This window comes from Cibotium barometz, chromosome 15 (assembly GCF_041138505.1).
Source record: "Cibotium barometz isolate CiBa-2024 chromosome 15, ASM4113850v1, whole genome shotgun sequence".
NCBI classification, from domain to species: Eukaryota; Viridiplantae; Streptophyta; class Polypodiopsida; order Cyatheales; family Cibotiaceae; genus Cibotium; species Cibotium barometz.
Window position 1 is genome coordinate 60,706,835 of NC_141060.1, and position 14,111 is coordinate 60,720,945.

The window sequence follows — 14,111 nt, forward strand, 5'->3', positions numbered from 1 at the left end:
ATAGCAGTGGAGCTATGGTAAAATTTTTAAAAATTTAACACATAAAACAATTTCATGCATAATATGAAAAGAGGACTTCCTACCATATTCTAGGATTAATCATCCTAGGTTAATTGAATAATTCTCATCATAACCGTGGAAAAACTGATTTTAATGTTTATGCATAAATAGTTAATTAGCAAAAAGAGAAATTTCTAGTAATTCATATTTCTGATGAAAGAAGAATTCCCACCATATTTGGAATTCAATCATTTAAATGAGGAAAGTGAAATTTATAGTATAATGGAATTAATGGATATTTTTATTTAATTTTTAAGAGAAAATATAGTTAAATTTATTTTTATGCATAGATAAATTTAAATGATGAAAGAGGAATCCCCACCATATTTGGAATTCAATCATTTGAATGAGAGAAGTGGAATTCCTAGCATATTGAAATTAATGTATATTTTATTTAAACTCAAACATAAATTTTAGATAAATTTATTTTATCTATGAGAAATATTTAAATGATAAAAGAGGAATTCCTATGACATTAGAAATTCAATCATTTAAATGGAAAAAGAGAAATTCCTAGCATATTGGAATTAATGGATATTTTATTTAAATTCAAAGATGAATTTTAGATAAATTTATTTTATCTATGAGAAATATTTAAATGATAAAAGAGGAATTCCTATGACATTTGGAATTCAATCATTTAAATGGGAAAAGAGAAATTCCTAGCATATTGGAATTAGTGGATATTTTATTTAAATTTAAATATAAATTTTAGATAAATTCATTATATCTATGAGAAATATTTAAATGATAAAAGAGGAATTTCTATGACATTTGGAATTCAATCATTTAAATGGGAAAAGAGAAATTCCTAGCATATTGGAATTAATGGATATTTTGTTTAAATTCAAAGATGAATTTTAGATAAATTTATTCTATCTATGAGAAATATTTAAATGATAAAAGAGGAATTCCTATGACATTTGGAATTCAATCATTTAAATAGAAAAAGAAAAATTCCTAGCATATTGGAATCAATGGATATTTTATTTAAATTCAAAGATGAATTTTAGATAAATTTATTTTATCTATGATAAATATTTAAATGATAAAAGAGGAATTCCCATGACATTGTAATGCAAATAATTAAATGCAAAAAGAGGAATTCCCATGGTATTTGAGATCCAAGAAATTAAATGGGAAGACGAGGAATTTTTTGTATAATTAAATTTATGATTATTCATCAAAAGTGGAAATATGGGTAGAATTGATTTTTGTAAATCCCATGAATTCTTTTATTCAAAAGAGGAATATTGAATATAATTCAATTGAGGAATTGAGAAGGAATATGGAAATAGTCGTCGAGAAAAAGAACCTTTATCTAGGCCAAGCAATTGGTAGAAATTTAGAAAAAGTCCCATTATCCGTATCAAAGTAGTAAAAACTACTAAATGGGAATAGGATGTGGAACGGATGTGATGAGATGTAAATGGGATGTGATAAGATGGAAACGGGATGTGAATGGATGTGATAAGATGTAAATGGGATGTGATAGGATGTGAATGGATATGATAAGATGTGAATGTGATGTGAGTGGATGTGACAAGATGTAAATGGGATGCGATAGGATGTGAATGGATGTGATAAGATGTAAATAGGATGTGATAAGATGTGATGTAATGAAAATGGATGTAGATGTGAATGATGAGATGAGAGGATATGTGAAAGAGTGAGATGGAAAGTACATGGATGTGGATGTGGATGTGTATGTGAAAGAAGGGATGTGGATGTGTATGTGAAAGAATGGATGTGGATGTGTGTGAAAGAAGGGATGTGCATGTGTATGTGAAAGAATGGATGTGGATGTGTATGTCAAAGAATGGATGTGGATGTGTATGTGAAAGAATGTGATGTGATGTAAAGGGATGTGGATGTGAAGAGATAGATATGAATGTATGGATAGATGTGGGTAGTCGTACATGTGAAGAGATAGATATGAATGTATGGATAGATGTGGGTAAGACACGAGAATGTGTGGATGCCTGGCTTAATAGGTGGAATACACATTTGCTTTTCACCCTTTCACTGATGCGCAGAAACTACAAATGGCACAGGGTTTATTAAAGGGGAAAGCTTTGACTTGGTGGAAGGATCTAAAAGAAGATTCTATTCCCACTACTTGGCTAGGATTTGAAGTTGCATTCAAGAAGGAATTTGTCCAACTTGAGGATGAATTCAAAGTTATTGTTGCCAAGTTAGTTAAAAATAGCATGGCTAATCAGTCTTTTGATAACTATGTGCAAAAGTTTAGACAGTTGGCTGCCAAAGCCAAGTATGATGATCATACTTTGTGTGGTATTTTCATCAATGGTTTATCTCGTGATCATCAATACTACGAAGTGAAGAAGTGCAAAGTTAAAACGGATGAGGATGCTATTTAGGCTGTTCAGGTTTTTCATAAGACAATGATTGGCGCCAATTCATCAAAACCAGCATCAAGTAGTGAAAAGAAACCCACATTCACTTATTCAAATAGTGGACAAAAAAAGGAAATTGGTTTTCACACCAAAACCAAAAAATGGTGACAATGCTAGCAAAAAACCAAAGTTTGTAAGGAAAAACTCACATGCTTTAAGTGCAAAGAGAAAGGGCATACAAAGAAATTTTGTCCTTTGGATGAAGCTACAACAACTTCGGCGCCTGGTCAAAAGGCAACACCAAAAAAGTTTATTCCAAAGAAATCTGTACACATTACACAACTTGAAGGTAAATTCTCTGAAGTTAATGTTTCGTATCTTGAAGGAACCCAATGTTTAGATTGTACTTTTAATAAAGACGTTTATGGTCCAAACAAATTATTTTGTGTTTATGGATCAGTGAAAGGACATCAGGTTCATATTTTGTTTGATCCTGGTAGTACTCACAATTTTATTGACAATATTGTGGTACAGAAGATGAAGCTGGAAACCATGCAGAATGATCACATGTACAAGGTCAGGATAGCTGGAGGACAAGTCCAATTTTGGGACAAGAAGGTGTCAAAACTACCATTAGACATTCAATTGTACTCAGATAGGCTTGATTTCCATGTCATGAGCTTGGGTCATGTGGATATAATTTTGGGAATGGAATGGTTTCATAGCAAAAATAAGAGTTTTTCTATTGATTGGGTCAAACATTTGATGTCTTTCCATCACAATGAAAGCCTTGTAACTAAGGAAACACTTTTGTACCCAAGGAAACTTTTATCAATGAGCTGGAATTAATGGAAGATATTTTTAACTATGAACTTTTCCATCCAGTGTCTTCATGTATTCATTTTGATGCAAACACTGTTTCTTTAGATGTTTGGGAAAGTAAAGTATTAAGTTCCATTAAAAGCAAATTTCAAGATGTATTTCCTAATGAATTGCCTCATGGATTACCTCCTAAACGAGAGGTGGACCATAAAATAGAGCTATTACTAGGGGCAGAACCTGTTAGTATTCCTCCGTATCGGCTTAGCCAATCTGAGGAGAGGTAGCCAAACAACTAGCTGAATATTTGAGGATGGGTCAAATTAGACCAAGTAAGTCTCCTTGGGGTGCACCAGTTCTCTTGGTTAAGAAAAAGGATCAAGGTACCTAGAGGATGTGTATTGATTATAAACATCTTAACAAGGTTACAATTAAAAATAGATACCCATTACCTAGATCAGATGATCTTATTGATAGGTTGCATGGAGCTAAGTATTTTACAAAGCTTGACTTGTGAACTGGTTATCATCAGATTTGTATAGCAAAGGAAGATGTTCCTAAAACTGCTTTTAGGACAAGATATGGCCATTATGAATTTTTAGTGTTACCCTTTGGTCTCACTAATGCACCAGCAACTTTCCATGAATGACATATTTTAAGATCTGTTAGGAAAATGTGTGGTAGTTTTCTTAGATGATATTTTGATATACAACAAAACTTTGGATGAGCATGAGAGTCATCTTAAAGAGGTTCTAGGAAGGTTCAGGAAGAAAAAACTGTATTGTATGTTACCTAAGTGTGATTTCTTTTAAAAGGAATTGTTATATTTAGGTCATAAGATCTCTCGGGATGGCTTGAGTATAGATTTGGATTGGATCCAAAAGGTTTTGGAATGGCCAATTCTACATACGGTCAAACAGCTACCTAAGATCTTTCTTAGGTTTTGTGGTATTTCTTCGAAAATCTGTTAAGGATTATCAAAGTTGATTGTACCTTTTACCAATCTTCTTAAAGGTAAAAATAAAAAGTCCAATTCACCAATTGGTTGGAATGATAATCTACAGGAGGCTTTTGAAATTTTAAAAAATAAAGTTCGAGATGCTCTTGTGTTAGCTTTGCTAGATCCTAGTAGACCTTACATTGTTGAGACTGATGCTAATGATTTTGCGATAGGTGCAGCTTTATTCCAAGATGGGAAGCCTGTGGCCTTCGAGAGTAAGAAACTCAATGATGCACAGACTAGTAAGGTACCCAGTTCAGGAGAAAGAGTTGTATGCAATCATTTATGCTTTAAAGGCATGGAGACAGTATCTTTATGGGTCTCAGTTTATGGTCTTGACAGATCATCAATCTTTACAGTATATTTGTGATCAACCGGACTTAAAAGGTAGAAAAGCCAGATGGGCTAAGTTGATGTAGGATTTTGATTTTATGATTAAATACAGGAAGGGTAGCTTAAATCGCATTGCTGATGCATTGAGTCGAATATTGGTGAAGTTAATGAACTTTGCTTCATTGAGATTACTTCTAACTTGTACGATTCACTTAGGGAAAAAATGTAGCACAGATATTTTCTTTGGAAAATATTGGAATTTGGCAAAATCAAGGTCTAGCAAAATCAGGGTCCCAACTCTTAAGTAGATCAAAACCGAGTGAAAGGATAAACCAACCAATTTTTTCTTCGGAATGGTCTTTTATTTCGAAATGATAAGGTTTGCATGCCGGCTGTGCCAAAAATTAAGTTAAGGAGCCTATTTCAGTGCCATGACGTGCCATTGACAGGACATCCTGGCATACAGCGTACCTTGGCTTTAGTTAGAAGGACATTTTATTAGCCAAAAATGAAAGATTTTATTTAGAGTTATGTGGTCCGATGTCATCAATGTCAGATAAATAAGGCTGAACGCCTTAAAATTGCTGGGTTATTACATCCTTTGGATATTTTGTCTAGAAAGTGGGAAAGTATTTCCATGGATTTCATTACGAGACTTCCACATACCAGCAGGGGTCACGATGCCATTTGGGTAGTCGTGGATAGATTGACAAAGATGGCTAGGTTTTTACCCACAAAAACAATAGTTAAAGCTTCGGAATTGGCTTACCAATTGTCGAGCAACTGTTTAGACTATATGATCTACCTTCTGATATTGTGATGTTGAGATATTGAGCTCGTCTAGTGAGGCGGTGGCCACTGACCCGCCTGGGGGATAGGCCCCACACTTACACCACTAGCATGGTTGGTGAGATCATGGGAGATATGCAGCCAGTGGGATGACAGGCTGTGTGACAGCCATTCTAGAGACTGGCATAGTTATAGCGCCAGCTCATTTAGTCGGGTTCACACTATAGAGAACCCGTGTATGTATTGGGGTTGAGTACCTTTCATATTATGTGTACTCTTATTCTTGTATATGGTGTGTTGAGTGTTGAGTAGAGAAGAAGAAGATTTTCAGCCTCTCACCTTGTGTGTTCTCTATTAGGGTTTTGTGAGTGTGTGTGTGTGCTTGCAAGAGCTCAAGCTCTCTTCCCCCCTGCATCTTTTCATGGTATCAGAGCCTGGTTCGTGCTAAGGGCTGAGCTGCAAGCAAAAGAACCACAGGAAGCGGTACGAGGGTAAGAGCTTCAACTACTCTTCCCTATTGTGTTGGTGACTACACCCTTGTCGGGAGCTCTACGGGAGGCACCGGCAAACGGTCTCTGATTGAGGAGCTTTTTTCGCGGGAGTAAAGCTATAGGGCAACTTCACAGTCCTATCGGACTACAATTTTCGGGCCGAAAATGCGTTTCGGGCGCGTCTGGACCTCCGTTTTTCAGAAAGCAGGCGATTTCAAGCACTGCGGGTAAGTCATCGATTCTCTGCAGAACTCTGTTTTAAGAACTGCAGGAAGACAGATTGACTGTGCAGACACTGTGGGTGCTGCAAAGAGGTCTACAGTTGCCATTGGGTGTATGTATGCACATTGAAGTCACTGGTTGTGACATTTGAGAGTACTACAGTACCGCTGTGCAGAAAATACAGCAGTTTGTGCAGAAAAACCAGAGTGCAGTTTCTGGTAAAATTGTGTGTTTGGCAAGATGTCTAATGATGGCATAACACAGATTGTGGCTGAGAAGTTGGATAAGAATAACTTCCATGCTTGGAAGTTCAGGTTGACGAATTTCCTGATGGGAAAAGGCTATTGGGACTACATAGAAGGTGAGCATGAAGAGGCACCGGAGATACCCTAAACCCTAAACCCTAAACCCTAAACCGACTGCTGCAGATGTGAAAGAGTTTAAAGACTGGAACCAAGGAGCCAGGAAGGTTATGTATTGGCTTTCCATTAGTATACAGGACACCATGATTGGGCACATTCAGGATGCCAAGTCCCCCAAGGAGGCGTGGGACACCTTGGTAAAGCTCTATGAAACAAATACCAAGGCACGTAAGATACAGTTGAAGAATGAACTTCATACTGTGGAGAAAAAGAGCATGTCTGTGAATGACTATGCGCTGAAGATAAAGGGTATTGGGGAATCCCTTGCATCTATTGGTGTGTCAGTAGATGATGATGACAAGGTGGAAGTCTGTCTACGTGGTCTCGGGCCACAATACAAGGCGTTCAAGACGTCCATTCAGACTCGGGAAAACATTCCCAACTTTACAGATTTGGTGTCTATGCTGATTATCGAAGAGAAGAGCTTGGGTGAAGACCAATAGTCTTCACAAAGCAAAAACAGTTCAGAGCAACAGGCCTTCTACACGAGTTCAGGAAGAGGACGAGGTAGAGGAGGCCGTGGACGCGGTCAAGGAGGTGGCCGAACAGGTAATCAGAATGATGGCCAGCAGCAGCAGCAGCAACAACAGTCCCAGAATCAACAACAACAACAACAACACGCAGGTGGAAGAGGCAAATTCAGAGGCAGGGGTAGTCAAAGAGGCCGTGGAAATTGGCAAAGGCAATATAATGATGCACGTGAATGCTATTATTGTGGTAAGCCTGGACATGTGCAGTCAGAATGTTATAAGAAGCAGGCTGACATGCAAAATGGGAAAGTGCAGCAAAATAACTATGCATCCTCAAGCAGAAATAATGAGGATAATGAAAGGTTGTTTGTTATGCAGCATGTTGTGAATGCCATGTCTGAAAATGTTGATGCAGCACAAAAAGATAATGTATGGTATGTGGATTCAGGCGCTTCGAACCACATGACGAGTCATGGGGAGTGGTTCAAGGAGATGAAAAACCCGGAAAGACCAGGTTTTGTGGAAACAGGGGATGACACTGCTCATCCAATTGCCCACGTTGGAGATGTGCCATTGTCTATGCAGGATGGCAAAGTGAAGTACCTTGCAGATGTACTTCATGTACCGAACATAACAAAGAATCTGGTTTCAGTTGGCCAGATGATTGAGCAGGGTTTGCAGGTTCGGTTTAACCCTGATGGGTGTTATGTTGAAGATTTCAAAGACAAGTGCAGGTTGGTTGCAAAAGGCAACAGAGTGGGCAGAATGTTTACGTTGAATGTAGACATGCTGCGATGTTTGCAAATGGTTCAGGAGTTGTTGCAGACACAGACATATGGCATAAAAGAATTGGACATGTAAATGTGCAGAGATTGAAGTCTATGCAGACAAAAGGAATTGTGACAGGGCTGCCAAAATTTAAAGTGGAAGGTATGCAGAAAATATGTGAAGCATGCCAATTTGGGAAGCAAACAAAGCATGTGTTTCCACGTAACAGATATGTGAGCAGAAATGCACTAGATGTTGTGCATTCAGATGTATGGGGTCCTACGAAGACCATATCTATGGGAGGCTGCAGGTACTATGTGACTTTTATTGATGACCACACAAGGAAAGTGTGGGTATATTTCATGAAAGAGAAGAGTGAGGTGTTCACTCACTTTCAGAATTTCAGAGTTTTGGTTGAAAAGCAAACAGGGAAATATGTCAAGTGCCTAAGGTCAGATAGAGGGGGAGAATACTTCTCCAATGAGTTCTCTGAATTTTTGAAGAATAATGGTATTCGAAGACAGTTTACATGCAGATACACTCTGCAGCAAAATGGAGTTGCTGAGCGGAAAAACAAGCACATTGCTAAGATTGCACGAGCATTGATGGAAGAGAAGAATATGCCGCATTGCTATTGGGCTGAGGCTGTTTCTACAGCAGTATACATCATGAACAGGACTCCAACTGCAGCCATACATGATGAGAGGTTTACTGGCAGAAAACCAGATTTGTCTCATCTGAAAGTTTTTGGATGCATTGCATATGTGCATGTGCCAGATGAGCTGAGAACTAAGCTGGATCCGAAAGCTGAAAAATGTGTGTTTATTGGATATTCCCTTGAGTAAAAGGGATACAGGTGTTATAACTCTGCTACACGTGAGTTGAGGGTAAGTAGGGATGTTGTCTTTGATGAGATGAGCAGCTGGTATGCTGCTGAGAAAGAAGCTGTTGGGGCTGATGTGAGTGGAAGTGTGGTTGCACAGAATGCAGGTCAGCAATCACAGTCTTTGAGTGGACCAGGAGAGTCCTCATCTAGTGGGTCTGTTGATAGACCATGGAGTGGCAGGCTGCGTCATAATACCAGTCTTGCAAATGTGATTACTACATCGTGTAAAGGAAAAGAGAAAGTGGTTGAGCCCCTTGGTATGCCTAACATTTCTGTAGGGCATTCTCATGTTGATGGAGAGTTTAGTGGCTCAGATATGAGCCTTGATGAGGAGCTTGGGATCCTAGCTATGAGAACACCTGGTGTAAAGAAGGCTATGGAAGCCATGAATGAAAAGCTGCGAAGATCTGGGAGAGTGAGAAATCCTGTGTAGAGATTTACCTATGATGGTTATGTGGCACATCACTATGCATATATGGCAAAGGTTGTGCAGGTTGTTGAGCCCACATGCATTGATGAGGCTGTTGGAAATATGTGTTGGGAGAAAGCTATGGACGAGGAGATGGATGCACTATATGGAAATGAGACTTGGGATTTAGTGCAATTGCCTGAAGGCAAGAAAGCCATTGGATGCAAGTGGGTGTACAAAGTTAAACATAACAGTGATGGAAGCATAAACAGGTACAAGGCTAGATTGGTAGCCTAAGGATATGCGCAGACATATGGCATTGATTATGAGGAAACTTTCAGCCTAGTTGCCAAGATGGCAACGGTGAGAGTTGTGATAGCAGTGGCTGCGTCAAAGCAATGGTCTTTACATCAGATGGATGTAAAGAATGCATTCTTGCATGGGGATTTGCAAGAAGAGGTGTATATGTTGCAGCCACCTGGTTATGAGGATGAGGGTCACCCCGAGCACGTTTGCAGGTTGAAGAAAGCCTTGTATGGCTTAAAGCAAGCACCAAGAGCATGGTCTAACAAGATTTCTGAATATCTTGTCACTATTGGCTTTCATGTAGCCAATGTAGATTTCTCATTGTATGTGAGACATGGTGATAGAGGAGTTGTGCTTGTTGTCATCTATGTAGATGACTTGATCATTACGGGGGACCATGATGTAGAGATCTTTGATGTAAAGATCTTGCTTAGACAGAAGTTTGAGATGAAGGATCTGGGGGAGCTCAGATATTTCTTGGGCATTGAGGTGATTAGGTCACCACATGGTATTGGATTACTGCAGAGACAGTATGGCTTGGACATGTTGTCCAAGTATGGTATGACAGGCTGTAAGCCTATTTCTATGCCATTGGATCAGAATGGCAAGTTGAGTGTAGATTCAGGAGAGATCTTGGAGGATCCTACTATGTACAGGAGCATAGTAGGAAGTTTGATCTACATGACGATCACCAGACCAGATTTGAGCTATGCTGTTGGGTTGGTGAGTCAGTTTATGCAGGTTCCACGGAAACCGCATTTGGATGCAGTGAGACGCATACTGAGGTATGTGAAGTCTACTTTGGATTGTGGGCTATTCTATGAGACTGGGATAGAGATATGTGTACATGGGTACACAGATGCTGATTGGGCTGGTAGTATCTCAGATAGAAGATCTACTAGTGGATTCATGTTTTCTTTGGGGAGTGCTGCTGTGACTTGGAGCAGCAAGAAGCAGCCTACGGTTGCTCTATCGAGTACAGAGGCCGAGTACAAAGGAGCTGCTATGGTAGCATGTGAGGTAGCTTGGTTGAGAAAGCTACTTGCAAATTTATGTCTATCAGTGGATAGACATGTTGTCATTTTCTGTGACAACATTAGCAGTATACAGTTGGCCAGGAACCCAGTCTTTCATGCTCGTACAAAGCACATAGAGGTCCACTACCACTTCGTCAGAGAGAAGGTCTTGGCAGGAGATCTTGACCTTGTTTATGTCAGCACAGAGGATCAGGTAGCTGACATTTTCACCAAAGCATTGGGTACAAAGAAGCTCCGCAGATTCAGGGCTTCGCTTGGTGTACATGAGATGGAGTTGAGCTTGAGGGGGAGTGTTGAGATATCGAGCTCGTCTAGTGAGGCGGTGGCCACTGATGACCCTGGGGGATAGGCCCCACACTTACACCACTGGCATGGTCGGTGAGTTCATGGGAGATATGCGGCCAGTGGGATGACAGGCTGTGTGACAGCCATTCTAGAGACTGGCATCGTTATAGCGCCAGCTCATTTAGTCGGGTTCACACTATAGAGAACCCGTGTATGTATTGGTTGAGTACCTTTCATATTATGTGTACTCTTATTCTTGTATATGGTGTGTTGAGTGTTGAGTAGAGAAGAAGAAGATTTTCAGCCTCTCACCTTGTGTGTTCTCTATTAGGGTTTTGTGTGTGTGTGTGTGTGTGCTTGCAAGAGCTCAAGCTCTCTTCCCCCCTACATCTTTTCATGTGAGCGATCGGGACTCTAAGTTCATGGCTAATTTTTGGCAGGAGGTTTTCAAGAAATTGGAAACAACTTTAAGTAGTATGAGTTCCTCTGATCATCCATAGTCTGATGGGGGCAAACATAGCAGGTGAATCGGGTTGTAGAGGCTTCGTGCATATGTCTCTAGAAAACCATCAAATTGGGAAAAGTATCTTCCACTGATGGAATTTGCCTATAACAATTCTAAATATACGGCTACAGGTTTTAGTCCATTCATGCTTATGTATGGGTATCAACACAGAGCACCTATTGATGTCGGTCTTAAGGACATTGAGCTTGATGCATCGAGGGATTTCTTGCATGATATGCAGGAAATGCTGATCGAAGCTCGGGATTCTATCAGAGTGCTCAGGATAGAGCACGGTTTTATGCTAATAGAGGATGCTCATCTCGGTCTTTTGAACCAGGAGCGTTGGTTTATTTAAAAGTTTCTAAAGACTCTCAGACTTTATCAACCGAAAAATGCTCGAAATTATCTCCTAGATGACCCTCAAAGCTTAGCGAGTAGCTTTGCCATGTACAAAATGCCAGTTCCTGAAGCCATCAAACTCAAGGGATAGCTTAGACAGCTGTTAGAACAAGGGTTTGTAAGACCCAATGTTTCACCTTGGGGTGTGCCAGTTCTCTTTCAGAGAAAGAAAGATGGAACGCTAAGACTCTGTGTGGACTATAGAGGTTTCCATCAGCTGAGAATAAATATCATATCCCAAGAATTGATGAGCTTCTGGACAGGCTAAGTGGAGCTCAGATCTTCACAAAGATAGATCTCAAATCAAGGTATTATCACATCAGGATTAATGAGTAAGATATCCCAAAGACAGCCATCAATACTCGATATGGGCATTATGAATTCACTATCATGCTGTTTGGATTCACAAATGCCCTAGCTAAATTCAATCGCTTAATGCAGGAGGACATTCTCAGAGAATACTTGGATGATTTCGTTCTTGTTTTCTTTGATGATATTCTAATTTACTCAAAGAATGTAGCTAACCATGAAGCTCATGTCAGAAAAGTTCTTGAGATTCTAAGGAAGCACCAACTCTTTGCAAAAAAGAGCAAATGCATTTTCTCTGCTGCCAACCATGCTGAATACTTGGGCTTTCTAGTATCCAAAGATGGAATTAGTCCAGACTCCATGAAAGTCCAAGCAGTCATAGATTGGCCTGAACCCAAGATAGTGAAAGAAGTCAGAGGATTCTTGGGATTGACTGGTTGGTATAGAATTTTCATACCAAAGTATGCTCTCATAGCTTCCCCCCTGACGAATCTTCTCAAGAAGAATATCCTATTTCAATGGTCTGCCAGGTGCCAGAGTGCTTCTGATAAGCTGAAGACTGCCTTGGTAACCAATCCCATTCTGAAACTGCTAGATTTCTCTCTACCCTTTGAGGTAGTAACTGATGCCACTGGTTTTGCCCTGGGAGGTGCACTCATGCAGGAAGGTCATGCAGTGGCCTATGAATCCCGAAAACTCAGAACGCATGAGAGGAATTATGTTGTCCACGACCTGGAACTACTTTCAGTAGTTTATGCCTTGAAGCTGTGGAGACATTACCTACTGGGTCAAAGATTCACTTTGATGAAAGATCATCAGAGCTTAAAGTGGATCTTCACTCAGAAGGATCTCAACATGCGCCAGAGAAGGTGGACGCAGACCCTGCAGGAATTTGATTTTGAAATCAAGTACCACCCAAGCAAAGAAAATGTGGTAGTAGATGCCCTCAGCAGAAAAGCCTCCTTGCTTGCAATTACTGTAGTGACAAATCCCCCCTTGATTATTGAAGCAAGAGAGAAGATCATGCAGGATAGATTCTTTGGCCCTATTGCTACCCTACTTATGCAGGAAAGCAAAACTCCACAGGAGTTAAACCGAGTTCAAGGGTACAACCTAGATGATGGAATTATGTATTATAATCGCAGGCTATGCATTCCCAATGATGAGGGAACCAAGGGTCAAATTCTGAATGAAGCCCATGATAGCCTTATTGCAGGACATCCAAGTTTCATCAAAACCTACATGTCTGTGAAGAAAAGCTTCTTTTGGCCTGGTCTAAAAAAGCATTAGGACCTCAATGGAGTCTTTTTGGGCCCTTTTATTTGGCAGTTTAAGGGAGTCAAACCTTTTCTATTAAGAAGAAACATTTTCTAATTTGAAGCTTCAAAATGGCTACTTTATTCGAATTTGAATTTTGGGGAAAAAATGGAATTTAAAATCTAGCGGATAAAACCATATCATGTAACATATCTATGGAAAGCTCTTGATGCGTAGATCACGGATCTATAATCTCCGCTCAAATCGGAGCTTGTATGTAGAAGTTATGGAGGTCCGAAAATTGTAAAATTGCCCCCCCCCCCCCCCTTTTGGGGAAAAAAGTGCACCCTTTGACCACTCTTACACCTCTCTTAATAACCAATGGTTTTTGCTTACATGGCGGGCTCCTATTTGTCAAAAAGTTAAACGTTTTTATAACCTCATGGCAAATTAAAGGGCCCAAAAAGACTCCATTGAGTTCCTAATGGATGTGCTTAATCATGTACGTTAATGTAAGTCAAGGCTGAGAGAGTAAAAATGCATGGGAAGTTACATCTGTTAGACATCCCCCAGATGAAGTGGGAATGCATCAGTATAGATTTTATTACTGGATTACCTTCAGTGCAATCAGGTTATAACTCCATCTTTGTGGTAGTTAATTGCATGGCCTACCCAGAAGAATAGTAAGTGATCGAGATCCCAAATTCACGTCAAGATTTTGGACTGCATTTTTTGAAGCAGAAGGAACTTTCTTGGATCTCAGCACAACTTACCACCCTCTGAGACCGATGGTCAAACAGAAAGGGTAAACCAAGTAATCGAAGATATACTTCGGTCATGCTGTGGTGGCAAGGAACCCAAGAAGTGGCTATGCTATCTGCACCTAGTCGAGTTCGCCTACAATGCTTCTTATCACAGAAGTATTGGGATGAGCCCTTTCAAAGCTTTGTATGGACAAGATTGCTTAACTCCATCAACTTGGTCCGA